Source organism: Hippocampus comes, unplaced genomic scaffold, assembly GCF_001891065.2.
Source record: "Hippocampus comes isolate QL1 unplaced genomic scaffold, H_comes_QL1_v1.1 scaffold39, whole genome shotgun sequence".
NCBI classification, from domain to species: Eukaryota; Metazoa; Chordata; class Actinopteri; order Syngnathiformes; family Syngnathidae; genus Hippocampus; species Hippocampus comes.
Genome location: NW_017842054.1, coordinates 4,140,886 through 4,152,775, shown reverse-complemented (window position 1 = coordinate 4,152,775; position 11,890 = coordinate 4,140,886). Strand labels below are relative to the sequence as shown.

Here is an 11,890-nt window from a genome sequence, read left to right as displayed (position 1 = left end):
CCCCCACCCACCCACCCCCGAGCTCGCCGCTTTTACAACTCGACTGCGGATGACAGAAACGCGTAAAAAGTTATTCGTGCAAAGTCAACGCATGTTATGTCGCGTTCGGTTGTGATGGGGGAACGTTACCCCGAGACCAATTTGGATGGAGTTTTAACTGGTTTCCTTTCACGGGCGTGCGGGAAAGCGGCGGTCGGTTTGGAGACGTCAGCCGTGGGCCAACATCTGCTTCGGCCATCGCCCAATTACGGCGGTTAAAAGGCGCAAACGCCGCGCTCGCACGCAGCATCAACAGTGACGTATGGCCAAGACGTACACCAAAGGGACAGGTCAGGAGGTACACCTGCAGAATGAAACAAGTGGGGGAGGGAGGGGGTGAAGGAAGGAAGGAAAATCAGCTTGAATGCGTGATACAATATTACGAAATAATCATCATATCAGATGGACCTCATTTGCATTGGTGTAGGATCGCCATACTTCCTCTCGAGGCTAAGTGGCCTTGGCATTTATTTGAGGTGAGGCGTTTTTTTTTTTTAATCGTTTTTTAGAAAGGTGCCAGAATGTATCCTCCCTAAAAAATTATATGAGAGGAGCATTTTTTTTGTTTTTTTAGAGAGGAGCCATAAATGTTGACACGCATCCAAAAGAAAAAAAAAATATGCACGCTACACAATACACATGGCAGCAAATCGAGACGTAAAACGACAACACTCCAGGATTCATCTGCTGGGAGGCATTTATTTGATATCGGGCATTTATGAGAGAGGAGTCCTTTCTTTTGTACAAATATCGTAATAGGACTTTTTTGGGGTGAATTATACATTCAAAAATAATAAATAATTCCTCAAAATAGTACATCTTACAATTCTACAGTATGGAACTAGTGGAAAAAAAATTATGCAATTCAATTCCTATGGATTGCACAAAAAGTTAAAAAAAATTATTACAGGTATATTGTATTGAATAATATTTGGATTCACAATATTTTCCATTATTCATCAGATTCATGACAGAATGGAAATTTAACTGAGATCATTTTTTCTCATCATGTCAATCAAAACTGAGCATATTTGCAAACCACTTTTTTTTTTTGTTTTATCCAACTTGTACTGGATGGCGTGAGCGGGTGTACCTAATGTTGTGACCGGCGAGTGTATCCCATCTCAAGGCCCGCGCAGGCGGTAAACATGGTTAAAAATTAAAAATCTCAAGTTTGGCAATGTTTTTTTTTTTTTTTTCTGTTTCAAGCAGAAAATAAAAGCTGTTGACTTATTTACCGCCTGACGTCTATCAACAATTCCTCACTCTCTCCTCTTTTTTTGGTGTGCGTGTGCGCGCGGAATAATGAATATATTTACAATGTCATTCAGAAGTGCGCTCGCCTCCAGATAGTTGAGCTTCCTCTTCATGCACCTCTGTATTTTATTCAAAGCAGAAGCCTTCTATTACCCAGCCTATCGCTACAGCCCGAGGAGAAACACGGGGTAAAATAGTGACTTAATATTTCATATTGGTTGGATTATTCATCCGCACAAAGACATTTCCACCACTTCCTCCCCGCACGTTGCGACGTCCCATTTTTAATGAGGACGCCGCAACGTGGAAACTTTTTAAAAATTCAAATATTTTCCTTCAATCTTTAAAGAGCTTATATCTAATGAACTAAGATTTAATTTGGTGTGGCTTAGCATCCATTTGCAGTGCTCCTAATTAGCCATGCAGACCTCGGCGCGGATGAAAATGAAGGGGGCCAAAGCCCAAGTGAAACAAGAATTGGTTCCACTTTAAGTATTAATTGATTGGCTCGGCAGTATCCCTTACACACGCGCGCACAATGCAGAGCAGTCATTTCTCATCAATCTGGCTCTGCTTCATTTGCCTGTCTACACCCCCCCCCATCCCCTCCCACCCCCAGAGAGTCACGAGCTATCTGCTAGCGGAGCTTAGCATTTGATCACGCGGTGTCAATATCAAACCTCGGGATTACACGCGGCTGTCGTCAATAGCTGTAATGGTTTTTACATGTGTTAAGGTTAACTCAGCCATTTAATGTGCGCCGTACCTCCGAGATAATCGCTCAAAACGGGGAGGGATGGGGGGGGGATAGAAAAAAAATAATAAAACGAGGACTTAAAAATGTCACGCAAACCTCTGCAGACCTGGGCTTCCGCGATGATCATACGCTCCACTCGGAGGCTCTTGTTGCATTTTTGACAGCTTATGATTATGGAGGAGACAATTTCCGCTCTTCTTCAAGGTCTTGCGTTCATACACGTGTGATCAAGATTGTCTGCGCGTCACCAGAGATGCCATTATTGATCATAGCCCATCATGTGAATTCTCTTAAGTGTTGATTAGGGGAGCGCTTAAGAGTATTCGCTGTTGATCCTTTCATTTCAAGTCAGGAGACACTTTTTATGTGCTCTGCGTCGCTCCACATTTCAACAAAATGACATTTATGAACTCACTTTGATGGTTATTTGGACCCGAGCGGCTGTTGGAGCGGTCCGTTGTCGGGCCTGCTAAAGCTAGGTGGCACCTCTAAAAATACTGCTAGCTTGTTTTCATGAAGTTCGGGAGCAAATTTAGCAACATAAATGCTTCAGAAATCAGGATATGCAATAAGACACATTATAATGGTAAGCGCGTGTAAGATAATTAGTGACCTCTGAAATGAGTCAAAGACCTGAGTCCACGCAAGCTAGCATGCTAGTAAGCATAAGCGCAACTCAACTAAATACATGAACTCGTCAATTAAGGGCCTAAAAATCATATCTGAGCATATATTTACATATATCCTACTTATTTGTTCAAGTTTTAAGCCACATAGAAGCTGAAACAAACAAAATAAAACAAAGAAAACAATGACATATTATACATACATACTGGAAGCAGTGAAGCCGAAACAAACAGAATCAGGAATAGATTGTGGGAGTAAATTCATACAATTTACAATTTAGCTTGTGAACGTACTGTTGCTCAGCGCTTCTGAGCATATTTAAGACCGTGCCGACCCGAACGCGACTTTTACTTGATTACTACTGTACTGTACTAATTGCAGGCTAGCACGTGCTTGACATTGTAATCGGTACACTCCAGATCCGATGCTCATCCCTGCGTGTGTCCGCGGGTAAACCATGCGCAGGAGTCGTGTATTTACTTTTCCTGACATATAATACTCTCCCAACTGTAACGGGCGCAAGTGACAGCTACGAAATCCCCTCCCCGGCCCCCGATGCTGGCGAATGAGGAGCCGCTCTATTAGACACATGATCACATGATGTGGGATTAGTGGACTGGAGTCTTCAAAGCTGCTATTACAACTCCCGAGATGTGATACAGGCCTCCCCGCCGCTCCCCGCAGGGGCGCGTGGCTCTTCCTCAGAGAATTACCTGACACCGGCGTGTCTGCGCGCTGGGAGACGAGCGCCGCCGTTCCGAGTGGAACGGGCGACATCAGTCGGATATGCTCGCGCCGTGCTGCGCTGAGCCAACAAGCCTCGCATTTAATCCCCACGCGTGTGAGCTGCCACGGTGGCTTTGGCGGGCCCGCATCACAGAAAAGGAGTTTAGGGTGCTCAGGCTGGAATGATGGGCGATAAAGTGGATTACAGATGGAGAAATGCCATCACCGTTGAATAGGCGGCGACGGCTTCCAAATGGTAATCGTGATTCACTTTTAGCTAATCGCGCTTGTATAAGCTCCGCTTGGCGGAATTAGGGTGGAGAAGCTTTTCCACGTTCGTTAGGTGAAGTGCGAGTTTAATATGGTCGGGCGACAACCACTTAAGTAGGCTTATATACCGAGACAACTACAGTTCGTGTACCTTGACTTAGTTGGGGTTTCATTTGTTCTGTAAACAAGCCTCGGAAATCAATTGACTGCCACAATCTATTTCATCCATTTTCTCCATTGAAATGAATGGAAATGCCACAAATCCGCTCCGGTAAGCCGAAGTGATATCAAGGCAAAATAAATTGCCGTATGTTCAGCACTAGCATGTGTGTTGGAGGTATGCCTTCAAGCGACGTGGCCTCGTGAGTGACATCAAGAGCTGTCTTGTTCGTCTGAGTGTGAGAGTCTCAGCGTGAGTTGTGGCCTGCTTCCTTATGAGTGTTCTCATTTTGCATTTGCGCTTGACTTTCTCGGGCAATACAGGGCTAAAAGCGTATCAGTGACTGTGGCTCGCCTTGGCCACGAGCAAGGACATTACAGTACCTTCATTGCTTTAGGTTTTATTTTTTTCTTCTTTTCCCCGCTTCACTCCAGCGGCAGCATGTCCAAATTTTGGCCTGCCACGCAAAACAAATCAACTAATTTACGGATCGTAATTCGGAAATGTTATGAGTTGTGTCAAGGTAACGTTACTTCCCAACCAAGCTTGCTAACAAATTAACCATGCTAACAGTGCTAGCCTTACGAACTTTACTGACGAAGCAAATAAACTACTTATTGTACTCACTTGCTCAACTTTGTTAAATGGTAACTGGAGCCCATCCCAACTAAACGTGGGCTGATTTCTTTAGAAAATATATTTGAATCAAGAAATATGTTCCATTTGTGACACTAACGCTCTGCATGAGTGAAATGGCAGACGTGTTCATCCGTTTAATATGTGGTTAGTATGGGAATGCAAAAATGCAATGGAAAATACGGATTGGCCTGTGCAGGGTACCGGTCGAGGAAAAAAAATCTGGATGACTGATACGGTGAAAATTAAAATACATATACATACGCGCATTAAAAAGATGCAGTCATAATTGAAAGCGCAATGATTCTATTTTAGGAGCCACCTGAGCCGTTCCGAGAGATTTTATGGTGGCCATCCGAGCAAACATTTCACCGGAGTTTTATCACTCTGCTCACCTGTATCGCAACAAAGAAGAAAAATGGAAAGTATAAAAGTGGAGGGATAGTGACAAAACAAAACAACAACAACACAAAAAAAGAAAATCAAAAAAACAAAACAATTTTCTGAAGGTAAGGGGAGTAAAAAAAAAAAAAAGTGTCTGCATTCTGAACTTGAAGTTACCTTTTCTAAAGCTGAACGCTGGGAATTCGGACCTCCCAGCGCAAACATTAACGGACTGAAATGCAGCTCTGGATGTAACAAAGGAAACAATACCAGGGAAGAGAGCCAAGACGGCAGAGCTGGCACGCCTGTTCCTGGGACCATGGGAATTTGGCTCCCAGAAATAATGGGGTTGAACAAGGCCCAGCACCACTGCTACTGTAGCTGGGAAAATGGTGCACCGCAAGCCAGGCTCCATCCAGGGAGACTTAAAACAGTGGAGAGAGGAGAAGGAGGGTGGCGCGTGGGGGGCGAGGGAAGTGGTGGGGTGGAGACGCGGTGGACCAAAGAAATGAAATATACGGTGCGGGTTGCACCTCGCAGTGTGCGGTAAAGATGAGTCAAATAATACAGGATGGGAGAGCCTGTCTTGCGCTTGTCCCCCTTGTAAGTGACTGTAAATCAAAAACACGACCTAGCTAAGTGTGAACGGAACGCGGCGCGGAGCGGGCGACACGCGAAAATAAAACCCTAATAAATGAGCGCATGTAAAAGCGGAAGCGGTTTCTGCTGCGGTCAAGGCGGAGGTAAACTATCGTGCCATATATGTAAAAGTACGACACCGGCAGCCCCCGCAGCCTAATTAGGACAATAAAGGGTTATGGGCTAATGTATGAGTGCCATGCCAAAGCTAATGAATGCCTGGTATACCTTGTTTCCTCCCAAGCGTCCTTGGACTGTCATCTCCAACCTTTTGATGTTGTATCTGATTATCCAGGCGGCGATTAATCATGATTAAGTACGCACTGAAAGTCTCCAAGAGCGAAAGCGTGAGGGGGAGTTGGGGTAGGGGGGGAGCGGAGGGGTGAAGCGAGGAGGGTTGGCGGAGAGAGTGGGCGGACGGCAGGAAAGTTGCCCAGGTTCAGGCCTCCGTTCTGGGCAACGGCGTCTCCGGCGGGTGCCAAGTGGACACCGATAATGAGACGGCAAAGTAAAAAAAAAAAATAAAAAATCATGGCGCCTTTCAAAGTGTCGTTAAAGGAAGCCGGTCGTTATCCAAGCCACAGTTGAGGCGTCCAAGCGCTTAACGCCTCGCGCCTTCTGTGGTCGCCGTCGACTTGGACGCCGCCCGCCCCGCCGCCTCGCTTGAAGCGTGCCCGCCGCTCTCTGACGGCCATTTCGGCATGTTTTGTTGACACGGACGCGGCGAACGTACGCCGCCGCTCTCCAAAAACATTCCGCCGCTTTGATAGCGGTTGATGGGAAATATAAATGGCTTGGAGCGGAGCGAAGGTAACCACCTATTGGCCTTCAAGCATTTTCGAACGTAACCTGCTCTTATACGCCACACAGACGCGAGGCGCTGGCTTCATTGCGCCGAGATGCTGAGTCTTTTGCCAGGAGCTTGCCTTCTTAGCGAATAGATCAGCCCTCGTGACCGCCCGGGCTCTCTGATACCGTATGCGCCACCTGAAAAGCGCCGGGCGTTTGCCCATGTGCCAAAATAATCAAGCGGAGGCTCGCAAATGGCAGCTCGTCAAAGCATATTAACTATGGGAATAACCCGGCGTGACATGCGGCGCCCGCGCGCATGATCAAATGAGGGCCCGGGAAAAGAGTTTTTCCAGGTACAGTGCTTGGCGATGACACCAGCTCAATCATGACTGCAATGCAAGTGGGGGATGGGGGGGGGGGCAGCGCTGTAGCTCGATTGGACCAAGCTACAATGAGTCTTTTTTTTTTTCTTTAATGGTTTTTGACCTTTTTCTGTTAATGCATTTAGCATTCGGGCCTCTCTTAATGGCTTTCCCAGCGTGGTGGAGGCCGTTGCATTGAAAGGGCGGGGAGACCAGAAGTCGGAAATTATTGCCACTATCAATAATATTACTGCTTAAGTGGTCCACTCGGAGTTTAGGCAAATAATACTTCCCTTTCTTACCACCCGGCTGCTCCTCACAGTGAAAAGTACTTTAGGCAATGAGGTCCGAAGTGAGCGGTGGCTCTGGAAACCGCACCGCAGCGTGATGGTTTTCCTGTCAGAGCGCGTTTCTGTTCAGCAGACCTCCGATTGGATTTTACGCGGACGATTTATAGTTTCCACCTTGGTGTTTTTCTTTGCTGCTTTTCCATCAAATCTTTCTCCGAACAACCCCCCACCACCAACACCCCCCACCGCCCGAGCCGCCCACGCCGGTATTTCAAGCCTAAATGATGGTAAATGATGTGTTCCGCATGTTGTGCAGGAAAACAAAACAACCCGCGATGACAAAGAATGCGCCGCAACTTCACATCTGCCGCTGGAGTGGAAAACGTCCTGACCGCAAACGCATAAATCAGCCCGCGCCTTGCACAATAGAGATGTACAGTGTGCGGAAAAAAATAAAGCACACGGGGGCAGAGCCAGGAGAGCAATGTAGGAAATCAGCATATAATTGTTCGGACATTTTGTCCGCCTGTCTCGCTCCGTGCTGCACTTGCGCGCGCACGGACGCACACATTCACACTCGCGCGCACACGTACTGTACACACCGGCTTTGAAATGCGGATCCAAGGCCCGCGCACTTTCCTGAATCGCTGAACACCCTCAGGACACACGCTGGCCTTTGCGGAGGTGGAAGCCAAATATGAGTGTGAGAAGATGAAGAAGCGTCCTGGCCTATCGTCTGTTCCTGCTAGGTGTTCGCTGCCAATAAATATTTCATTTTGGAACAAAACAAATAACTTGATATCATTCCTCACCTTCTTGTCTAAGGAGCGGCGCGACCGAGCGGCTGATTTACGCAAGGTGGAAGTCGCGGGGACGTGCGCGCATTAGACCCCTCGTGGTGCTCGAGCGCTTGCCCTTTGACCCCGGATGAGAAAAGTAGCCTTCCCGAAAACTGAAATTGCAACTATTTAACGACTCCCAGTGCAGAGGCCTCGGGTTCGATTCCGGGCCCTGGCCTTCCTGTGTGGAGTTTGCGTGTTCTCCTCGTGCCCGCATGGGTTTTCTCCGGGTACTCTGCTTTCCTCCCACATTGCAAAAACATGCACGGTAGGTTAATTGATCCCTCGAAATTGTCCGTAGGTGTGATTGTGAGTGCGAATGGTTGTTTGACTCGGTGTGCCCTGCAATTGATTGGCAAGCAGTCCAAAGTGCACCCCGCCTACTGCCAGAGTCAGCAGGGACGAGCTCCAGTACGCCCGTGACCCTTATGAGGAGAAAGCGGTTCACATAATGGACGGATGGATGAATTATTTGTTGATTTTTTTTTTTTTTTTTTTAACTCTTCATGATGCAGGTGGGGCGCTGCCTCCCCCCTGTATCCCTTGACCGCATGTCCCTGTCCTCTACTTAGCTCTCATGCGGCGCTGAACGCTAGCCGGCAGGCCAACCCCGCTCGCTGCAAGTCAAGTTTATTTATATAGCCCTTAATCACAAACGAGTCTCAAAGGGCTTCACAAGCCCACAGTTCACAAAGATCAACGACATGCCCTTGTCTCCCCCCTGCCCCCCCCCCCTTATCCAAGCAAGGAAAAACTGAGAAACCTGCAAGTCTCGTCTGACCCGCCGCTTCAGACGGATCGGCAATAACAGTGCTTGTGCAATCCCTGACAGCATTGGGTGCGAAATTAACCACGATACTTAATGTAGGGTAGGTGAAAACAACGCGAAATTACAAGGCACTGAACGCTCCGGCTTCTTTCACCTCCTTTGTAAAGTTGCATGTTACGGAATGCATCGGTTTTGGAATGCGCTGCTTGTTGTATTTTCCCGCTTATTTATCTATTCAACTTGAACAGATTAGACTGCGTTCAAAATGTGAACAAATATTTCAGTGGAAATATATCACGTGTTTCTTTCTCAATCTATTTTCAATGGGTGCCCAGCTGCCCCTCAAAAAACATGGCGGCAGGTGTTAAAAGCAGGAAGGCAACCTGATAGGCTAAGAACTTTTTTGGGGGGGGGGGGGCTTCAAGTGAAAAGGTCACACACTTGGATGCATTTGAATCAATCTTTGATGCCATTTAGGGGCATGAGTGAGCTGGCGCTGACGATGGTGGCACACCCTGGACCGGTTGTAACTGCAGTTGCACGGAGAGACGAAGAATCATTGGATGGATCGATGATTGAGGCCCGCTGGTGTCCCGCAACGGGTTTAGCCCACGGACATTTAATTTGAACGGACTAACAATGTCGCTTACTCAGGGAAGCGGGAGGGTACGCCACCGGCGGCCATCTTACGATGCCACTCGCTATGCCCGGCTAACTTGAGCGCATTGATTTCTCTGCAGCTTTTTCATGTTAGTTTCTGTCAGGGGATGGTGGTGTCCATGCTATGAATTTTCTCCCTTAGCAGCAAAATCTTAAATGCTATATATATTTTATTTTTGTTGGGTTTGTTTTTTAGCGTGGGATGGTTCACTGTTTTTACACCTGAATTCTTTTACATGCGGAAGTCACGGTTGTTCATTTGAATACCTTCAGGCACCCGAAAAGGGCCCGACAATCTGATTCTCCCCCCCTCCGCTTACTGCAGCCCACAACTTCACTCAGCCATCTCCTTGCTGACGTCGCAGCCTTGTTGGGAGATGGCGGCCAGCCACCAGCCATCTGGATCATTCAAAGCAGCGCGGCACTCATCAGTGAATGAAACTATTTGAAAATCAGCTCAACTGCAAATGTTTCCGCTTGTTGCTCATCAGAGGCTTTTCAACAGCTGCTCTCTTAATACGATGCGTTTGCCCGACAGAAACTTTCTTTAAAACGGCATTTTCAGAACAAAACCCATTTGCTTTCTGACTCACGCGCAAATTTAACAGTGCGATGATTACCTGGAACTGGCTGGCGCTTTTTATTTCTTTTCTGGTCACCGCTTGATGCATCTTTTTCTCTCCATTATGGATGAAAGCGTGACTTGATTTTAAGGATGTGGAACAAGATTTTTTTTTTTTTATCGTTTCTTTAGGCAGATCTCGGGAAAGTCACGATCAAAACATTCTGAAATTTATCAGAGAAAAATTGAGCAAAAATAAGACAAACAACCCCTCAAAAATGTTGTTATAGTCAAGGAAAACCTACATGAGTTGTAATGAACTCAACTGCGCTGTAGTATCATGTTGACGCTGCAATTCACTATCAAGTTTAGCTAGCACAAATGCTAATGCTAAAATGAGTGATGTCCCTGTCCCATTTATTTATTTTTGCATCCAAATCCAAGTCGAGCCACTTGGTCACCGCGTTTAATCCGATACCTCTCAGGCAATGCCCTTCGATGGATCGATATTTGAGCGCATTTGATTTCTTCCACATCGAAAACCAAAACGAGTGATTCATTGCCTCACCAAATGCAACCAGGTTTCTTATCACAAATTAATCCACACTTCAAATTCAAACGGAAGTGGTTGGAATGTGTCGCGTTTGCTTACCTGTCGCTCTTTGAACGCCGGCGATGCCGCTCGGCTGTTTGGCCATACGCTTCTCGTCTCTGCTGCGCGAGCTGCGGATTGGCGCAAAAGTTGACGGTCATTTTGTGACACACTAGATCTTTTCAGACAATAACAATCAATGAAAAATTGCGCCTTCAGCCCTGACTTCCGATCACGTGTCGACTCTGGCTAAAACAACGTGGGAGGAGCCCATGGGGGCTGGTCCGCTGATGTCATCAATCCCTAAAATCCGTGATCCACGATCACCACGACAAATGACGGAGATCAATGTCGTGATGACAAGCATCATCACGGCTCGGCTGTGTGTAATTATGACGTCCTCTTGCTTTAACTACACTGACTTCAAAAACGCGACACAAGTGTTAATTACTGATGCGCAGGCTTTTTTTTTTTTTTTGTGCTCCTTCAAGAGGATAGAGAGGCTAAATAGTTTGACCCTCGCCAAAGTTGTACGTGAGACATGAAAGGACACGTCGAAATCCTCGTTGAAAGCGGACACAATACAATAAGCACTTATTTTCCTGCGCCGTCTCCCGCGCGGATGCTCCAGGCTGTCTCGCCTTTTGTTGCGTTTGTCAATCACCGTAATTTGGGCTCCATTTCCAAAAATAATTATCAGGTGAGTGGCAGCCCTTTGCCTGGAGTGCCAACTTGGTAGCGGCGTGCCCAAGAGTATTAATTATGCCGCTCAAAATATGAAGTCTTTTAATAGAGAGGCTGACGTGACATCATTGTTTTGGAGTCTTTCTTCCTCCCCCACCCCCACCCCGCCCCCTACAAACATGACAATCACGGGCGTCCCTCTGGTCATCAGCAGAAGATGAGGGGGGGTGTGGGGTGGGGAATTGTCAGAGGAAGTTATTAACAGGCTGTGTACCTCGTGATAAAGTCAGGCAGACTCTGGCTGGTACGCGCGCGGCGTGTCGATTGACTGGCAAAAAAAAAAAAAATTAATTAAATAAAAAGCAGCCAACAGCGAGTACGTCGACAACTGAGGAAAAGACGCTAATGCGCTAAAAGTCACGCCGAATGTAGCCACCGATGCGCGAGCGTCCGCTTTCATTCTCTGGTGCTGCCAATCAGCGGCTCGCTCGCTCGTCGAGTTGCTTCCTTGCTACCGCCGCCGCAGCAGCACTGGAGTTGCGCTTCACATGTGAAGCCCCCTCCCACCCCCCGAAGAGGCGCAGACAGCTTCCAGGTCTCATTAGCATCCAGTAGCGGCTAATGCTGCCTCCCTATTACTGTCGGAGGAGCTGGAATTCAGTTGGAGACGAGCGCAGCCCAGGGGGGCTTCGGGTTGCCAGTTTAATTAGTGCCTGATAATTTCAATAATGAGTGACAATTCATTGGGGCTTTTTAGGTTGGCCCGCTGTTTGAGTGCAAATCGATAATCCTCTGTTTCTTCACCCCACCCCTCTCAGCAGCAGATAAAGGGCAAGCGTGCGTTG

At 47.2% G+C, this 11,890-nt stretch overlaps 1 long non-coding RNA gene across 4 annotated transcripts in view; it reads right to left on the bottom strand.

Moving 5' to 3' along the window:
• The window catches only part of LOC109509971 (uncharacterized), a 79,885-nt gene that overhangs the window by 26,965 nt on the left and 41,030 nt on the right, over positions 1-11,890 (bottom strand). For all 4 annotated transcript variants that reach the window (XR_002167027.1, XR_002167028.1, XR_002167029.1 and 1 more), the window contains 2 exons: positions 10,422-10,492; positions 130-343 (listed from right to left, as the gene is read on the bottom strand). This is a non-coding gene — a long non-coding RNA (uncharacterized LOC109509971). The remainder of the gene's footprint in view (positions 1-129; positions 344-10,421; positions 10,493-11,890) is intronic.